Raw genomic sequence first — 10,242 nt, forward strand, 5'->3', positions numbered from 1 at the left:
GGTGAGATATCTGGGTAGAAATTGTCTCATTGAGCAGACACAGCATGGATTCATGAAAGGCAGGTCATGTATAACGCATTTACTGAAATTATTTGAAGATACGACGAGTGCGTTGGACAAGGCGGACTCGGTGGATGTGGTGTTTCTGGATTTCCAGAAGGTATTCGATCAGTTGCCACACAAAAGGCTGCTGGAAAAGGTAAAGATGCATGGCATTATGGGTAATTATCATTGATACAGGATCGGTGAACCAACAAAAAATAAAGAATGGGGATAAACAGGTGTTTGGATTAGTGTTGGCACTACAACGGTTTATAATTTACACAAGTATTTTGGAGTTGAGGACCAAGTGTACGGTGTCAGAGTTCTCATTTGATACAAAGATAAGGGAGAGAAATGTCTGCCGAGGCCACTGTCAGTCTGCACAGGGATACAGATAGGTTAAGTGAGTGGGTAAGGATCTGGTGGATGGAGGACAATGTTGGGAAATGTGAGGTTATCCATTTTAGTTGGACTAACAGCAAACTGATGACGAAATGGTGAAAATGTGCACCATGCTGCTGTACAGAGGGAGCTGGGTGTCCTTGTGCATGAATCACAGGAAGTTTGTTTGCAGGTGCAGCAGATAATTAAGGCAGTGAAGGGAATATTGTCCTTCATTGCTAGAGGGATGGTAATGCTGCAGCAGTACAGGGTGCTGGGGAGGCCACACCTGGAGTACTGTGTACAGGTTTGGTCCCCTTACCTTAGCAAGGATGTACTGGCACAGGAGGTTCACTAGTTTGAGTTGGGAGTTGAGTGGGTTGGCGTATGTGGAGAGATTGAGAAAACTGGATCTATAGTCATTGTAATTTAGAAGAATGGGAGGTTGGAGAGGAAAAAATAAAACTTTGAAGGAAGTAGATAAGACAGAAGCAGGGAGGTTACATCCACTGGGGGCGGGTCAAACTAGAGCATTACCTCAAAATAAGAGAAGCAGATTTTGGGCGGAGTTCAGGCGGAGCTTCTTCAGGTAAAGGGTTGCGAATCTGTGGAATTCCCTGCCGAGTGCAGCATTTGACGTTATCAACTTGAACGCCTTGAAGGCAAAATGTAGATTTGTGAGCAGGAAAGGAATAAAGGGCTCTGGTGAGAGAGCAGGAATGTGGAGTTGAGGCCATGAAAAGATCAGCCATGATCTTGTGGATGGCAGAGCAGGCTTGAGGGGCCAGATGGCTTACTCCTGCTCTTATTCCTTATGTTCTTATGTTCCCACTTTCCAGCTGTCTCTTTCCCTGGGAATAACCTTCCGCAAACAAATTTTGAAAGTGCTTGCCTTGTGCTGTCAAAATTGGCCTTTGTCTAATTTAGAACCTTAACTTTTAGATCTGGTTTATTATTTTCTGTAACTATTTTAAAACTAGCAGAATTATCAGAGAATCTCGACAGTGTGGAATAAGACCATTCATCTCATCACATCGACACTGACCCTCAGAGCCGCCTAACCTTCCCCTGCAACGTTGCATTTCCCAGGGCCACCCAACCTACACATCCATGAACACTGTGGGCAATTCAGCCTGCATAATCCACCTAACATGAACATCCTTGAACACTGTGGGCAATTCAGCCAGGATAATCCACCCAACCTGCACATCCCTGAACTCTGTGGGCAATTCAGCCCGGATAATCCACCCAACCTGCACATCCCTGAACACTGTGGCAATTCAGCCAGGATAATCGAACCTACCCAGCATATCTTTGCACCGTGGGAGGAAACCAGAGGACCCAGATGAAACCCACGCAGACAACCCCAATAAGGAGATCATCCCTTCCTTATTTCCCAGTTCCACCCAAATAACTTCACTGGACGTACTCCCAGGAATGTCCTCCCTAAGCACAACCATAATGCTGTCCCTAATCAAAAATTCCACTCCCCCTCCTCTTGTCCTCCTTTCTATTCTTCCTATAGTATCTATACCCAGAAACATTAAGCTGCCAGTCCTTTCCATCCCTGAGCCACGTTTCTATAATACCCATGATATCCCAGTGCCATGTTCAAAATGATACCCTGAGCTCATTTGCCTTCCCTGTCAGGCCTCTTGCATTGAAATAAATGCAGTGTAACTGCTAAATCCCACCTTGTTCTGTGCCGTGCCCTTGCCTGCAATGACTATTTGCTTTCTGAACTGTACCAGCCTCAGAGATACCTCTTTTCTCACGATCTATTTGCGATCGAACCCACTCCTCGCAGGTTTACTGCCTCCCGAGTAGCATTAACAAATCACCCTGCCTCGACATTAGACACCTTCCAAATCAGGTACCCTAATACATCCTTCTTATGCAGGTCAACTCTACTCCAGAGTTGATCACAATGATCCAAAAATGTGAATCATTTTCCCCTGCACCAGCTTCTTAGCCACTCATTGAGCACCTCCTCCTCCTCTGTAATATGGACTTTTTCCAAGATATCACCATTTATTTCCCCACATTCTATATCTCCCATGTACTTCTTCACAGTAAACACTGATGCAAAATACTTGTTTCCTATCTCGCCCATCACCTGCAGCTCCACACAATGGCTGCCTTGCTGAGCTTTGAGTGTCTCGATTTTCCACCGAGTTAGCCTTTTGTTCTTCATGTATTTACAAAAGCCCTTTGGATTATCCTTAACCCTATTTTCAAAAGCTATCTCACGTCCCCTTTTTGCCTCCTGATTTCCCTCTTAATTATACTCCTACTGCCTTTATACTCAGAGGATTTTTGGATTGGAAAAAATGCAAAATATTACATTTTGATAAAACAAACAAAGGCAGAACTTACACTCATTAAAAGTAAGGCGTTGAGTAGTGATATGGAACAAAGAGGGCTTCACGTCTTTGAAGTTTGTGTTAGATGTAGACAGGGTAGTTAAGAAAGTGTTCAAGCACACTTATCTTCACTGTTTACACCTTTGAGTATAGGAATTGAGATGTTATGTTGAGGTTGTACAGGATGTTGGGGAGGCCTCTTCTGGAATTCTAAACCCAGCTCTGGTTGTGCTGTTATAGGAAGGATATCATTTAATCGGAGCAGGTTCAGAAGAGATTTACTGGAATGTTAATGGGAATGGAGGGATTGTGTTATCAGGAGAGGCTGGGACTTTTTTCACTGGAGTTTCGGAGGTTGAGGGGTGACCTTATTAAAAGGTTTATGAAATCATGAAGAGTGTAGATAAAGGTGAATGGCCGGGAGAGGGGAATTCAAAATTCGGGTGCATTCATTTTGAGAAGAGATGAGAAAGATTTGAGAAAAGACATTGGGGATTTAAAAAAAATACACATGTGAGATGAACTTCCAGAGGAAGTTTTAGTTATGAATACAATTACGATATTTAAAATACATTCAGATAACTATGTAAATAGGAAACATTTGGATGGATGTGGAACAAGCGGAGGCAGTACAATTAGTTCAGTTTGGAATTATGGTCGGCATGGACTGGTTGGACCACAGGGCCTGTTTCCTTGCTGTATAACATTAGGACTCTAATTCTCACTATCTCCAAATTCCTCCATCCTCACAACTCTCCCGATCACTGTCACCTCATCCAGCCTCACAACTCTTCCTTATTTATACAATTCCTCTCCTGCCACAGAACGCTCCCTGTCTCGAACCACCTCCAGTTTCTCATATCTCTGCTACATGTGCCTTTCTTTAATTCCAGTCTTAAGGATACCCTCATTCACTCCGATTGGTTGGAAGACAAACTGGTATGCCTGGTCCTCCAGTCCCACCCTCTGCCTCCTATTGGCCTGCGCTGACATCAATCACCTGAGGCCCATTGTGAGGTATAGAACATATAACATTACAGCACAGAACAGGCCCTTCGGCCCACGATGTTGTGCCGAACATTTGTCCTAGCTCAAGCACCCATCCATGTACCTATCCAATTGCCGCTTAAAGGTCACCAAAGATTCTGACTCTACCACTCCCACAGGCAGCGCATTCCATGCCCCCACCACTCTCTGGGTAACGAACACACCACTGACATCTCCCCTATACCTTCCACCCTTCACCTTAAATTTATGTCTCCTTGTAACACTCTGTTGTACCCGGGGAAAAGTTTCTGACTGTGTACTCTATCTATTCCTCTGATCATCTTATAAACCTCTATCAAGTCACCCCTCATCCTTCGCCGTTCCAACGAGAAAAGGCCTAGCACTCTCAACCTATCCTCGTACGACCTATTCTCCATTCCAGGCAACATCCTGGTAAATCTTCTCTGCACCCTCTCCAAAGATTCCACATCTTTACTAAAGTGAGGGGACCAGAACTGCACACAGTACTCCAAATGTGGCCTAACCAAAGTCCTGTACAATTGCAACATCACTTCACGACTCTTGAATTCAATCCCTCTGCTAATGAACGCTAATACACCATAGGCCTTCTTCCAAGCACTATCCACCTGAGTGGCAACTTTCAAAGATCTATGAACATAGACCCCAAGATCCCTCTGTTCCTCCACCTCATTAAGAACCAGACCGTTAACCCTGTATTCCGCATTCTTATTTGTCTTTCCAAAATGGACAATCTCACACTTGGCAGGGTTGAACTCCATCTGCCACTCCTCAGCCCAGCTCTGCATCATATCTAAGTCCCTTTGCAGCCGAGAACAGCCCTCCTCACTATCCACAACTCCACCAATCTTTGTATCACCTGCAAATTTACTGACCCACCCTTTGACTCCCTCATCCAAATCATTAATAAAAATTACAAACAGAAGAGGACCCAGAACTGATCCCTGCGGAACTCCACTTTTAACTGGGCTCAAGGCTGAATATTTACCATCTACCACCACTCTCTGACTTCGACCGGTTAGCCAGTTTTCTATCCAATTGGCCGAATTTCCCTCTATCCCGTGCCAGGTGAGTGGTGGTATCCACCCTCTCTGCCCTGGGATGAGCTTCATCATTCACAGTGAATGGGGCAGTATCACAGAGCATGGGGCTGGGGGCTATTCAGCCCATTGGGGCTATACACTCTCCCTCTGGAGATGCTGCAAATCTGTCCCAACTCCCCTCCCATTTGCCCATAGCCCCCCAAATCTTTGCTTAAAAAGTAAAATTCCAAATCTGTTTATGAATAACCCCTGAATCTGTGTCCAGCTGCCATTCAGACTGTTCCAGATGCTCAGAATTTACTGAATAAAATAATGTTCACATATTTACCCTGCATTAGTTGCCAATTACTTGAAAATAGTTACTAAAATTGTGACGTTGTTAACAATTCCTCTCTCTCTGCAAATTAAATACCTTGGAAACAAATCTGCACTTGGTCGAAATCATTGCTTAAACTTCTCAGCTCCAAGGACAATTATCTGTGCTTCTGCAAGCTCTCCACAAAAGAGGAAGACGTGTTATTTTCATTTATTAGTTTCAGAGAGGTACAGCACAGAAACAGACCTTTGGTCCAATTGGTCCATACCAACTAGGAATCCTAAACTAATGGAGTCCCGTTTGCCAGCTGTTGGTCCATATCATTCGAAACCCTTCCTATTCATGTACCCTATCAGATGCCTTTTGAATGTTGTAATTCTATCAGACACCACTACTTCATCTGGCAGCTCATTCCACACAGCTCAGCTTGACACGTAGCCCCTTAGATCCCTTTTAAATTTTTGCCCTCTCAACTTAAGCCCATGTGCTCTTGTTTTGGACCCATCTAACCTGGGGAGAAAAGACTCCGGCTGTTCACCATATCCATGCCCGTCGTGATTTTATAAATCTCCGTAAAATCACCTCTCAGTCTTTGACTCTCCAGGGAAATTAACCTCAGCCTCTTTAGCCTCTCCCTTTAGCTCAAATCCTCCAACCCTGGCAAAATCGTTGTAAATCTTGTCTGAACTCTTTCAAGATTCACAACATCCTTCCCAGAACAGGGAATTTTGAACTTAAAACAGAATTCCTGAATGGCTTAATCAATGTCCTGTCCAGCCACAATATGACATCCCAGCTTCTGTATTCAATGCATTGACCAATAAATATAAGTGTACCAAACGTCACCTTCACTAGCCTTCCTACCTGCAACACCACTTTCAAGGAACAATGAAACTGCACACCATGGTTTCTTTGTTCAGCAACACTCCCCAGGATTTTACCATTAAATGCATACGTCCTGCCCTGACTTGCCTTTCCAAAATACAACAGCTCACATTTATCTAAATTGAACTCCATCTGCCATTCCTTGCTCCATTGGCCCATCCGATCAAGATCCTGTTGTATTCTGAACTAACCTTCACTGTCCACTACACCTCCAATTTTGGTGTCTTCTGTAAACCTACTGACCATACCTCATATTCACATCCAAGTCATTTATTTAAGGGCCCCATATCCATTCCTGCAGCACACTGCTGCTCACAGGCCTCCAGTCCACAAAGCAACCCTCCATCACCACCCTCTGCCTCCTACCTTCAAGCCAGTTTTGTATCCAAATGTCTGGTTCTCCCAACATTCAATGTTATATAACCTTACTAACCAGTCTGCTCAGTGTCCATATCGACAACGTCCACGTCTGCCTTAAAAAAAAACTTAATCAAGTTAGAGAGAGAGAATTTCCCACACACAAAGCCACGTTGACTATCACTAATCATTCCTTGTCTTTCCAAATACATGTAAATCCTATCCCTCAGAATCCCTTCCAACAACTTGCCTGCCACTGACGTCAGAGTAACTGTCCTCTTGCTCCCTGGCCTTTTTAAAATAATGGCACACATCTTTCAGCACCTCACCTGTCAAAAACGATGATATAAATATCTCAGGGGGTGGGGGGGGGGGGGGTGGGCACTGCTATCACTTTCCTAGCTTTCCACAAATTTCTCGGATAAACCTTGCTACGGTTTGAGACATCCAGTACCACCTCCTCTGTAATATGGACACTTTTCAAGTTATCACTATTATTTCTCCAAACCCTCTAGTACAGAATATCATAGTATCTCTCCCACTTCCTGTTGTTACATAGATGGCCTTGTTGATCTTTAAGGTGTCCTATTCTCTGCCTGGTTATTCTTTTATCCTTGATGTATTTGTAGAATCTCTTTGGATTCTCCTTAAAACATTTCCTAGAGATATGTCATGTCTCCTTTTTGCTCTCCTGATTACCCTCGAGTATATTCCTGTAAAACATGATCCTGTACTCCCAATTCCTCTGCTTCTGCCATATCTGCTCCTAGGAGAAGCAATTCCATTCCAGGACATCCCAGAAAGGTTTTCTATTTCAAGGGCCACATCTCCCTTCCACGTGATCAACAATGCCCTTCAATGCATATCCTCCACTTCCTGCACCTTCGCCTTTACACCACCCCTCCCACCACAAGAAGAATATAATCCACCGGTCCTCACTTGCCACCCCACTTATCACCAGATACAGCGCATTAACCTCTGCCATTTCCACTACCTACAGTCAGACCTCACTACCAGGAATATATTTCCCTCCCCAGCCCTTTCTATGTCTCTGCCTCTGTAATTGCTATAATATCCCAGTGCCATGTTCAAAATTATGTCCTGAGCTCATCTGCCTGACCTCTCGGGCAGGTGAAATAAATGCAGTGTAACTGCTCAGTCCTACCTCATTCTCTGCCATGCCTTTGCCTGCCCTGACTGTTTGACGTCTGAACTGTACCAGCCTCAGACTTAGCTCTTTCCTTACTTTCTCTTTCGGTTTACCCACATTCCTTCACTGGTTTAATGCCTCCTGAATAGCACTATCAACTCTTCCTTTCCCGTGCAGGGACAATCCATCCTTCTGATGGAGGTCAATTCTACCCCACAAGAGATTCGAATGATCCAACAATGTGAACTCTTCTATTCCTATGTCATTGATACCAATAAACAACAGCCTCCCCTCAAAATGGTTGTTCTCCCCTTTAAGAATATCCTGCTCCCTCTCTGAGACATTCTTATACAAAAATTACACATTCGAATAATAAACCTTACACTCATCAGGTCATCATAAAAGGATTACATGACACATTGAAGGTTTGGGGAGACCTTTTGAGAGAATGCGATGATTCAAAGGAGAATTTTTAAGCAGCAAATGGGATTGATCTGGAACACAATACTCACACACACAATGCGAATATCCAGATCCTGATATATACTGAGTAATTCAATCAGAGTTTGGCAGAACATTTACTGAGATTACCATCTGTATGACCACCTGTAATATCCTGTAATACAAGTTTATAAAATCTGTCACTCTCAGTTCAAGTTAGAAACTCACACCATCCCCTCCTCGTGGCCCAGGATGACTGTACATCTTACCCTTGAGGACAACAGCAGTCAACTCAGAGGGAAAGCTGTGGGTTTCTCGGAGATTCCACCTTGAGATCTTATGTGACTGAACACAGCAGTTCTTTGACACATTGGAGAAAATAATCCAAGCGTCAGTGAGATATGGGGAACAAGAATTACTTTCTTTTCTTTCATTCCGTGCTGCCGCTCTGCCTCATCAATAAGACATGGGTGTGAAAGGCTAATGCCTAACGATGGGCAAGTTGTCTCCATCCTGACCAATGGGTAGGAAGATCCTGTCAATCACTCCAAAGCGTATCCCTAAAAAGATAGCAACTCTGTCTGCTTCCCACTGTTTAATGCTCCCAGAAAATGTTTGGAAGAATGGGAAGGGTGGATATCTCCTAGAAAAGGCATAACTGTAAAGGTCTAAGAGGATTATGAAAAGAGAGAGATGCACAGGAGAAGAGGGCAACAAGTTGCCAGATGGGGTGTAACTTGGGAAAATGGGAAGTTGCTCATTTTGGAGGAGATAATAAAAGAACAAAGTACTATTTAAATGGTGGAAACTGTAGAAAGCTGCACAACAAAGGGACCAGGGGTAATTGTTCAGGAAACACAGAAAGCTATCACACAGTTACAACAGGGAATCAGGAAGGGGAATCGAATGTTTTGTTTCAAAGGCTTTTAGTATTAGAGTTTGGAGTATATACCTGAGAGTAACGTGTGGAAGTGCTGGTGAGACCACCATATCTGCAGTAATGAGAGCAGTTTTGGTCCCTTTAGATAAGGAAATGTGTCACTTTATTGGAGACATTTCAGGGAAGATTCAATGAGATGATCCCTGGTTTGGAGGGATTATCTTTTAAATAAAGGCTGAAAAGGTTGGGACTCCACTCACTGGTTTTTGGAGAAAGAGAGGTGATCTCATTGAGACAGATGGGATTCTTAAGGGGTTTAACAGGATAAATACTGAGAGGATTTGTCTGAGGGTCATTACTGAGAGGGGAGCCTGAAATCAGATTCAGAGTCACGGAATCAAGGGTTCTGTTTTGGATTCAAGTTTAAGGCGACACAGACACGGGTAAAGGGTTTCAGTAACAGTGGAGCTGGAGTGAGGTGGAGAAAAGCAACATTTAAGAGATTGGAATTCCTGTTGTTGTGATTGTGTGGATGTCTGATCAGAAGGTCACCTTGGGGTCAAATATAACAGCAATATTGTGAAGAATGTTGTTCTGTCTCAGAGAGTTCCCAGTGAGAGGGAGGGGCTCAGCAGAAAGGTAAAGGTAAGTCAATGGGTTTAACCGTGACAATGTTTCATTGGAGGAAACTGCAGCTAATCGAGTAGTGGGAATGTGGTAAGCAGTTTGATAACTGAGTAACAGTGGAGTAATGGAGAGGGATGATGGGGAGGGAGAGCTGGGTATCGTCAGTGTACATGTCAAACCTAACACAGTGTTTTTGGATGATATCACCTCCTGGCACTATGCATGTGAGATAGAGGAGAGACCAAGTCTAGATCGTTAAGGGACACCAAATGCAAGGAATTCAGAAAGGAAAGGGAGAGTGGAGATGGAGCAGGATTTACCAACAACGGTGAGGTCAAATATTAGTTTTTCACAGAATGGGAGAGAAGGACATAACCAAAAAAGACCAACAGACAGAACAAGGAACAATATCTATGAATTGGCGAGGGAGGTGATGAGGCGGCAGCGGAGTAGAGTTGGAAAGTGAGTTTAGTGAGATTAGAGTAAAGGATCAAGATGAGCTCTGATAAGGCTTGACAAGAGATTGGAGAAATTTGTAGGTTTAGGACAAAAACCAGGAACATCACGTGAGGCAGTTTGGCTCAGTGGGCTAACGGAAGGGAGAGAAGCAGCAGATCGGATTATCTCGGTCTTAGTGACAGAAAAACTCCATGCGGTCCTCACTCATTGTTGGAAGGGAGGATGGTGGGGGCATGGAATGCGCTGCCTGTGGGAGTGGTAGAGTCTGAATC

At 44.0% G+C, this 10,242-nt stretch overlaps 1 long non-coding RNA gene across 1 annotated transcript in view; it reads right to left on the minus strand.

The window, feature by feature from the left end:
- LOC148146451 (uncharacterized) overlaps window positions 1-1,085 on the minus strand; it is a 13,513-nt gene extending 12,428 nt beyond the window's left edge. The window contains exon 1 of the long non-coding RNA XR_015760821.1: window positions 961-1,085. This is a non-coding gene — a long non-coding RNA (uncharacterized LOC148146451). The remainder of the gene's footprint in view (window positions 1-960) is intronic.
- Window positions 1,086-10,242: the final 9,157 nt, after the last annotated feature.

This window comes from Chiloscyllium plagiosum, unplaced genomic scaffold (genome assembly GCF_037043375.1).
Source record: "Chiloscyllium plagiosum isolate Xiang-an unplaced genomic scaffold, Cpla_swu_hap1 HiC_scaffold_21, whole genome shotgun sequence".
Lineage (NCBI taxonomy): Eukaryota > Metazoa > Chordata > Chondrichthyes > Orectolobiformes > Hemiscylliidae > Chiloscyllium > Chiloscyllium plagiosum.